The sequence below is a fragment of the Diadema setosum genome, unplaced genomic scaffold (genome assembly GCF_964275005.1).
Source record: "Diadema setosum unplaced genomic scaffold, eeDiaSeto1 scaffold_59, whole genome shotgun sequence".
NCBI classification, from domain to species: domain Eukaryota; kingdom Metazoa; phylum Echinodermata; class Echinoidea; order Diadematoida; family Diadematidae; genus Diadema; species Diadema setosum.
Genome location: NW_027307685.1, coordinates 76,936 through 86,450, shown reverse-complemented (window position 1 = coordinate 86,450; position 9,515 = coordinate 76,936). Strand labels below are relative to the sequence as shown.

General features: G+C 37.6%; 1 pseudogene; it reads right to left on the bottom strand.

The window, feature by feature from the left end:
* Nucleotides 1-215: 215 nt before the first annotated feature.
* On the bottom strand, nt 216-8,899 carry LOC140245912 (trans-L-3-hydroxyproline dehydratase-like; annotated as a pseudogene).
* Between the last annotated feature and the right edge of the window lie 616 nt (nt 8,900-9,515).

Here is a 9,515-nt window from a genome sequence, read left to right as displayed (position 1 = left end):
TCTTGACCTTTAATCGCAAATATCTCCATTTGGCAAACATGGACTTATCGCTTTTTGCGAACAAACTCTTCATATGTATGACCCTATATGACTCGTATATAACGAATGTATTTCTTTTCAACCACCAAATCAACCATCAAATGATAGTGCTTCACAAGACTACGTCATTTTAGAGACCACAGTCCCTCATTTCTAAACGCTGGTAGCCTGTCACCTTACTCTAATCGGAACCCATTACACAATGCATCCCCCTCTTCAGCGAAGAAAGTGCTTCTCCCGATGAAATGGCCCTTTCCGGCAACCTCCACCACCACCGCATCGTAGTTCCCCACTTTGGTCGTCTCCACCGCCTTCCCAGTGAACTCTAAACCGGAGACTCCACTTTCGAACCGCCGTACCCGATTAAGGTCAGTAAGCCCTTTGTGGGCCTGCACAGCAATTCGACCGGTCACTCCCAATCCGCATGGACATCTGGATACCTGAAACGGGATTTTGGGAGAAAAGATTTCAAAATCTGGAAAAAGGAGAAAAATAAAGCTTCTCTTTTTTAGAATCACACATATCAGTATGATATTATTGCTTCATTTAAATTTTTCATGTCTGATCACGCTTCCGAAGATATTCTTTCACTTCCATTCATTTCAACTTTATTTTCATTTCCATTAAACAAACAGGGAGTATCATATACAATGAATTAATTGAATATATTTGTAATAATTTCAAACAAGCAAATTAACAAAAAAACATGTTGTCACGAGTAACAACATAATCGAATTTTAAGGGTATATACACATGCATAGTACCAGGATAGGAAAGGAAATGGAAGGTCCCACTAAAAGGCAACGTTTGTATGATGGTGGAACCCTCAGAAAATACATAAGACAACGAAAAATGACTTAATGAACCTTCAAACAGATATATGTAACAGACTTAAAGAAATAAATGCCAACTGACATGAAATTGAATTAGGAAGGAAAGCAATAGAGGAAAAATAGCAATAAAACTACAACACGCCCCATAGTGGACACAAGAAAACTGAATTCTTTGCTGTAATGACAAGACGCACCTTTTATTGATATTGCGAAGAATTGGGTACAAACATTGGTAAGAAAGTACAACAGCGGACATATAAAAAGAAGAGAATGAACACAATGATATACAATATACGATATATATATTCCAGATTATGGTGCTGGTGATGGTTCTCAATGTCACCGAATTAAAATCTCAGGGAAGCAAATTCTCTTTGCCGGATCATTATAGTGTTACACAGGGGAGATCGGAACACTTGCAACACGACAAGATGTTAGGAGTTGATATCAAGTATTGATGGAGGAAAGAGTAACTAATAAACCGTCGAGGCATTATTAAAGTAGGAGCAGGAAAGATCGATAGATGAAACCAAGAAAGAAAGAAAGACATTGCGGTCCTTTGGGGTTTTGATATCCAGTTTCAAACCATTGCAACCAAATATAACATTGTCACTTATCTGACAGGACTGAAGATATTCAGCAGTTTAAACACAAGACTGCTCGAAGGTGAAATAATTAGCTCGATGTCCAAACAAGAGGGGAAGTCAAAGAGGTCTCGAAGACGTCATGGACAGAAAATTAGTCCCCTCGACTTAGCCGCAATTAAAAAAGAAAAAAACTTAAAATTCCAGAATGCCATAACTTTTGCACAATGCTGCAGATAATATTTGTTTTCTGTATTATGTAATCGACAAAGCTTTGGAGTGGATTTTTTTTTTTTTTTTTTTTTTTTTTAAGTAGACACTTAATCGAATGAAACCCATCGCCTCACGGACCTACAACAAACTACTTCTCTGTCAGGGTCAGTGATCTGTGATATTATGTCAATATAATGTAGCTGTTCTCTAGTATGATTTCACTCAAAATATGTTATGCAATTATATTACAGTAAATCAATACAAAGATATGATCCATAACTTCTCTGAGGATACGTTTTCTTTGTTACACTTAAATATTAGGAGTTTAAATAAACATTTTGATGATTTAAAGTACTTATTAGAATCTGATGAAAGTCAATCGTTATCGGTTATTGGATTAAGTGAAACATGGTTAACTTCTAATGCAGAAAATTCCTTTGCAATTGATGGTTACGATTTATTTGTTAATAATAGGCCTGATAAGAATGGTGGGGGTGTTGCATTGTACATATCATGTTCCTTTGAAACTATTGTCCATCAAGATATTTCTAGAATGGACGAAACGGTTGAATCTTTGTTTATAGAAATTCTCATCCCAGGATGTAAAAATCTTATGTTAGGCATTGTATACAGACCTCCTAATTCAAACGCTAATAATTTTTTAACCTATTATTCAGATTTGGCAAATTCACACGTTTTCCGAAATAAGGATTGCTTTTTACTCGGCGATTTCAATATTGATTTACTGAAATCTGAGCATGATAATATCTCTAGTGATCTTCTTCACACACTTCTATCCTCATCCTTTCTTCCGCTCATTTCCAAACCCACACGTATTACAGATCGTTCTGCCACCCTCATTGATAACCTTTTTTTGTAATATTCTACCCCTCCCCGATTCTTTCATAATTCTTTCAGATATGACTGATCATTTTCCAATAATGACTTATTTTACTCTTAAAACTTCATCTAATATTAAACCTCCTTCATTTCCTTTGTTTAGTCGTAGAGTTTCACCCGAAAAGTTAGCTAGTTTTGATGTGGCTCTCGAGAATGCTGACTGGTCAGGAGTGTTTGGCAGCGATGATATCAATATATTTTTTCATAATTTTATGGAAATATTCAATCATCATTTAGATGATGTAATTCCAAAAAAAAAAATAAAATAAAACAGATTACAAAAAAACACCCAGGTTACCTTGGATCTCAAAATCAATCCTTCGTTCAATTAATAGGAAAAATCGTTTGTATTATAAATATAAGTTGGAAAAAACTGAGCGATCGAAGAATAGATATACATCATACAAAAATACTTTGACAATGATTTTACGTTCTGAAAAGAAGAGATATTACTTTAAGCAATTCTCGAGATATAGGTTTGACATGAAAAATACTTGGAAAGTTTTAAAACAGGCCATGAATGTTCCGAGTAAAAACTCTGACATTGACAAAATTAAAATGAATGATGAATTGATTAATGATTCTCTTCATATTGCAAATATTTTTAATTCCTATTTTTCAGAAATAGGTGAAAACTATGCTCAAACTATTCCTGCAACAGAAACTCATTTTACTGAATTTTTAGGCCAGCGCAACTCTGATTCCATATTTTTTACACCGACTAATAGATTTGAAATTATTGATATAGTTTCCTCTTTTGAGAACAAACGAAGTTCTGGTTATGATGAGATAGATAATTTTATACTTAAGGGTGTTATTTCCTCGATTGCTGATCCACTTGTTCATATATTTAATTTGTCAATTTTTAACGGTGTGTTTCCCGATAAAATGAAATTGGCTAAAGTAATACCAATATTTAAGAAAGGCGATAAACTTGTAGTCAGCAATTATCGCCCAATTTCATTATTGTCCTCACTGTCTAAGGTTTTAGAAAAACTTATTTATCAGAGAATGATCAATTTTTTGAAGGTACATGAAGTTTTTACGAACTCTCAGTTTGGTTTTCGTGAAAAACATAGTACTTCGCATGCTCTTTTATATTTCGTTGATAGAGTAGTTCATGCCATTGATAATCATTCCCATTTAGTTAGTATTTTCTTGGACTTCTCCAAGGCCTTCGACACCATCAATCATGACATTTTACTTTATAAATTATCGCATTATGGAGTACGTGGGAAGGCCTTGGAGTGGTTCAAGAGTTATTTAGTCGATAGAAAACAATTTGTTACAATTAAAAATAATGATTCAGTTATCAGAGAAGTTAAATGTGGCGTCCCACAGGGAAGTATTTTAGGGCCGTTATTGTTCATTATCTATATAAATGATTTTTGTCGCGTATCTGATGATCTCTCTTTTATTCATTTCGCAGATGATACAAATGTATTTTTCGCCCATAACGATATTGATTTTCTCGTTCACAAAATCAATATTGAATTGAATAAAGTAACAAACTGGGTCAGAGCTAACAAGTTATCACTCAATGCTCAAAAAACGAAATATATGATTTTTAGTAATACTGTTGATAGTTTAAACACAAATATAGTTTTAGATGATTCTCATCTACAAAGAGTATCAAATATTAAATTCTTGGGGGTCATTGTGGATGATAAACTTTCCTGGAAATCACATGTTGATAATATTTGTATCATAATATCGCGTAATATAGGTGTTATAAATAGATTGCAATTTTATATTCCACAAAAAATATTACTTATGTTATATTCGTCGTTAATATTGCCTCATTTGAATTATGGAGTTTTAGTTTGGGGCAACACGCATCAGAATTTACTTGAAAGAGTGTCCCTCTTGCAAAAGAAAGCCCTCCGCGTTATCTGCCATTCCCCTGTACGTTCTCATACAAACACGTTGTTTGCCTCTAGCAAGCTCTTAAAAATTAAAGATCTGTTTTTGTATAATTTAGGCCAATTTATGTACAATTATTGCAACAATTTGCTTCCATCTATTTTTGATTCTATGTTCCTCAAAAACCAATCATTTCATGAATATCCCACTAGGCGTTCCAATGAATTTCATTTACCCCTTTTACGCACGATCCTTGCTAAAAATACACTTATTTATATAGGCCCAAATTATTGGAATTCTTTGAATCATGATATAAAAAACGCCCCATCTATATATTCTTTCAAGAGGAGACTGAAGTCCTTTCTATTGCAATCGTATGACTCTACAGTACTGAACTAGCCATTTGGCCTTCTTTCTCACTTACTGACTTAATTACCCTTTTTCCTCTTTGAAGAATAAATTGTATTCTTTTTAGTGGATGTCTGCTGCCATCTACGCTATCGCCCAAAGCGTCAAAGACTTGAATTTCTGTCTTACTCCTGTTCATACGTCCCTTCATTTCCTTGCTTTTCTCCTTTCAGGCGTTACAATATCACTTTTTTTTTCTCCACAACTATCATCTGTTTCTCTTGACATGCTTCTGTCGGAGATCGCTATCTCTGTTGTGCATTTTCGTTTGCTATTTTGTCTTCTGTTTGTTAGTCTTGTCCATTCCTTTTTGTCCCGTACAACCTTTTCTTCAGTAGTTGTTTCGTTGTCTATAGTCTTTTTCTATGTTTGTTCGCGTCTATGAAAGTAAATGTATTTATCTGTGAATCTAATTCTTAGCGGGCTTCCAGACTTCTTCTTCTTCTTTTTTTTTCTTTTTTTTTCCTTTTGTATTTATGATGCTTCAATTAATCTTCCCACTGATGTTATTTTTCCAGAGGGGCCCACATTCTACAAGCTCTGTCTTTTTAGTGGGTCTCTCCATTTTTCGCACTTTAAGCAAAGTTATACATGTACTTCATTTCGATCACTTCTGTTGCTTTTTTTACAACAATGTATAATTACTATAAGGTCCTCAATTGTTGTACATTCTTTTCAATACATAATGTTCTGTTTACTTTATTCTCTGTTGTCAAAAGAAGTGTAACTTATGTTTTGTCGGAAAATGAAATAAACTTTAAATTGAATTGAATTGAATTATTCTGATCATGACCATAACCTTTCTACACGTTACGTACATCAAAAGAAACATTTTTTTTTTTTTTTTTTTGTCAATACTGGTGGTATACATCAGCGCATACCTGTCCAAGAGCCGACACACATATGTTAACAGAAGGCTCTAAACTCCATTCGTCTTTTCCATCCGTTATGATGGTCCCATACAGGGTAGCCAGATCCGTATCATTTGGATGACTCAGGTTCACCGCTGATCCTACAGCCTTGGCCACCGCGACGGCCGCCGATTGGATGTCTTGCATGGGTGACTTGCAAACGTCGAGTCCCAACTAGTCTGCGCTGACGTAAGCATAATATGCTCCTCCATAACCAATGTCCACCGTTACCGCCCCGTAACCAGCGACATCGACTTCCATATCTGATGGCATGACAAGGTCGAAAATAAAAGAAGAAATTCATTTATGCAGATGTCGCACTACCCCGAAGTTGAAATAAGCTGTATAAACATGTTAATGGAAATGTTTCCATTCGGCTCAGATCGTAGAGACACCGGGTTGTTCGTGAGGGCATTGCTGCTCACAAAAGATCATACTTGCTTTGCCTATGGATTACAGTATACTGGTTGAGGTGAGGATTCAGCTTGTGACGTTCTGCGAGATGTTTAGAAATCACTCTATGAAATATTCAAGAGCTTACAATTCTAAAGGGCATCAAAAAGTTTATTTGATGAAAATCTGAAATGACGGAGGTATCTAAAAAAAAATGAACAGTCAAACTGTGACAGGATGATGAAAGATATGTCAGACATTATATAGATATTTGGTAGAATTTCACCGAAGTCCAATCATTTTAATAGCAAATATCTGTTACATACGCTTAAAAGAGGCAAGGAACGGACATAACTTCATTTCACCAGTGGCCCGTTGCATAAAACTTACCGTTGAATTTCAATGGTAACTACTGTCAAAATTAGGCGTCCCAGCCAATCAGCATCAAGGATTATAAGCTTTACCGCTAATTTGAAGACTTACCGCTAGAAAGGAGCGGTAAGTCCAGCGGTAAGGGTTTTATGCAACAGGCTGCAGGTACAGAATTCAAACACGTGTTCCTTGGTATTTACCAAATCTATGCGATGTAGCATATCGAAGAAGAGGTAAATATAAGTCATCAGTTTGTATTATGTTTCATCAACAAAATATTTTTTTTTCATCGATGAAAGGGCAATTGGTCAACAGGATGAAGAAATGGCAGTTTCGTTGACGAAAGAGACCATACGACACTAGCTTGGCGCACCGTAGTTAAAACTTATGTGCATGTACGGCATGTATGCGAGTAACCTTCCTGGTCAAATTGATTCTTACTCGGGGGATATTGGTTGCTTATTTGCTTCGTTCTCTTGTTGACAGAATAGGGAGCTTTAGATTTTGACGCGCGGACGTTTGAGACGACGAGTACGCTGGACGTTCTCCTCTCCCCTACGTTGCGTTGAAAAGTAGCCTTAGATTACGCTGGGACGCAACGTATAAAAAAAATAAAATCGCGCCCCCACTTTGATGAGTGCATGAAGTAGTTCTCTACGTTGCAAGCAGTGCGGACGTAAAAATAGCCCAGTACGAGTAGTGAAAAACTCAGGCGCGGCAAGCTGAAAATAGATCGACTTGACACGCGCTTCTGCGCACGCTCAGAGCATGTTATTTTTTTTTTCTTCCTTTGAACATCCGCGCTTCTAAAATCTAAAGCTCCCTAATGACAAACTCACAGCCAACTATGGAAACATTAAAATCATTCAGCAGAAAAGGATACATACACGGTCTCACAGGAATCAGGAATCTCAGGAATTCATGGATATCCATGTTTGCTTTTTAGTTTTCTATTGATGTTTTTCTTTTCAAGAGACATAAATTCTTATGTGTGTCTGTGTGTAATTGGAGGGGCAGGGTTGCATCCCCTCAGCCCCACCACCAGCCCCCATCCCCCATCCGGTAACACGTCATTTTGCTCCTGAGACAATCAATTATTGCTCCTGTCTTAACTTTCTCCAGTGACCTAGGGTTAAGGTTGTGATGGGGTTTTAGGTTTAGTTTGGTGTGAGAATTATGATTGTGACGAGGGCCTTAGGTTAGGGTCATGTTTGTGGATGGAATTTAGCTTTAATAGCGTGCAGATATTTCGTGGGAGCAATATTCAGGAACAAATGTCGTTTAACCTCCGCACCCTTGGCTTTCACCTCATTTTCCTGATGGAGTCAAGCTTTCCATTATTGACAATAAATATTGACTTGGCATAGGCCAGCTCTGCGTTCCTGTCAGTGTGCCATAGTTTAGACTATTATCGATTTTTAAAATGGTATGAATGAAGGCTAGCAGTGAAAAGGATGATTACTCATGAATAAATAATAAATAATTCGTCTGTCCTAGACCTGGACGGAAAACGTGAATACCATCTTAGTCTCCGAGGGGTTGAATTCACCGATATTCTCTTGGAATATTATGCGATAGCATAGCACATACAACCATTTAGGTCCCTACATGTACACACAGATTTTCTAAGCACAACATTGTTAAAAATGAACAAGATCTGAAAGTTAACTTACAAAAACAAATGCATTATTTTTATGCAAATTATTCATGAAATCACATCCAAACTATATGGGCATTCAACATGATCCTACATTTTTCATTATTATTAGTATAGTTGTTTTTTGTGAGTGAGTCTGTGTATGTGTGTGTGTAAAAATGGCTATGTGGAATCAATCTGCATGTGTATCAGAGCTATGATACGATACGTGTATGCAATGGAGAATACCCAGCGCGACAATCTCCTTACCAGTTTTGAACGCAAAAGCTGGAACGTTGTGGAATCTTGCTTTCCCAGATCTCTTGGTTTGGTCGTCGTACTCCACGAAAGTTTTGACCAATCCGCAAACCTTCTGTATGTTGACTTGCGTTTCGGGTGCCACAGGCTTCACGATCCCGAAGTCCACGGCGTAACGGGCAAGGGCCATGGTTCCAGAGCCGCACATAGCTCCAAAGCTCTGGTTGCACATTAAAATAACTGCTAAATCTGCTTCATCGTGGTCGGGCTCTACGATTAGTAAGCCGTAGGAACCATTACCTCGGGGTGCGAGCAAAAGTGCCCGTCTCAAGTGATCGTAGTGGTCTCGAACGTGACGCCATTTTTCCATCAGCGTTTTTCCAGAGTTCTTCGGAAAGCCAGAAAAACCAGGCGAAACGAATCCCCGCCAGCATGCATTTCTATCGTGTCAATCTTATAAGGGCTGGTGTTGATGGTAGATTCCGCCATGACGATTTTAGATACCAGTTATTGCTCAGGCTATAACTTGATTGATGAGATGTGATCCTGACGAGATCCCGTCCTCAAATGATTGTCTGTGTCGCCCTGAGGCTGGATAAGGTAAACACTAGTCGCTTCGATTTGCACGTTGAGCCCGGCGTCACCGTGTTATGACCAACGGCGTAAATACGTACTGAGGAGTGGGGGGGGGGGGGGGGATGATTGGCGATAGTCACCATCACCACGATTACAAGCCCATAACCGGACCGGCGCAGCCCGGGGGGGGGGGGGGGAGCCCCCCACACACACACACTTTACAGGGATCAATAATATCCCACTCTTTTCCATGCAAAGTGGGAGGGAACTGGCAGCAAAAATATGAAGACTTGTTGTTCATTTTTTTTTCTTGCCAGCCGACTTTCGGCAGAAAATCAGACCTTAGAATCATGAAGACTTTTTTGTTGTTGTTTCTCTTGTCTTTTGATGTTCTTTCTTCTTGACTGACAGACGATTTTGCCCCCCTCCCCTCCCCCATCAAAAACGTAGCTCAGCCCTGAATAATGCCCAAATAAATTCAATAAAATGCTAATAAGGATATCCATTTTCTTTAATAACGTAGTAGATA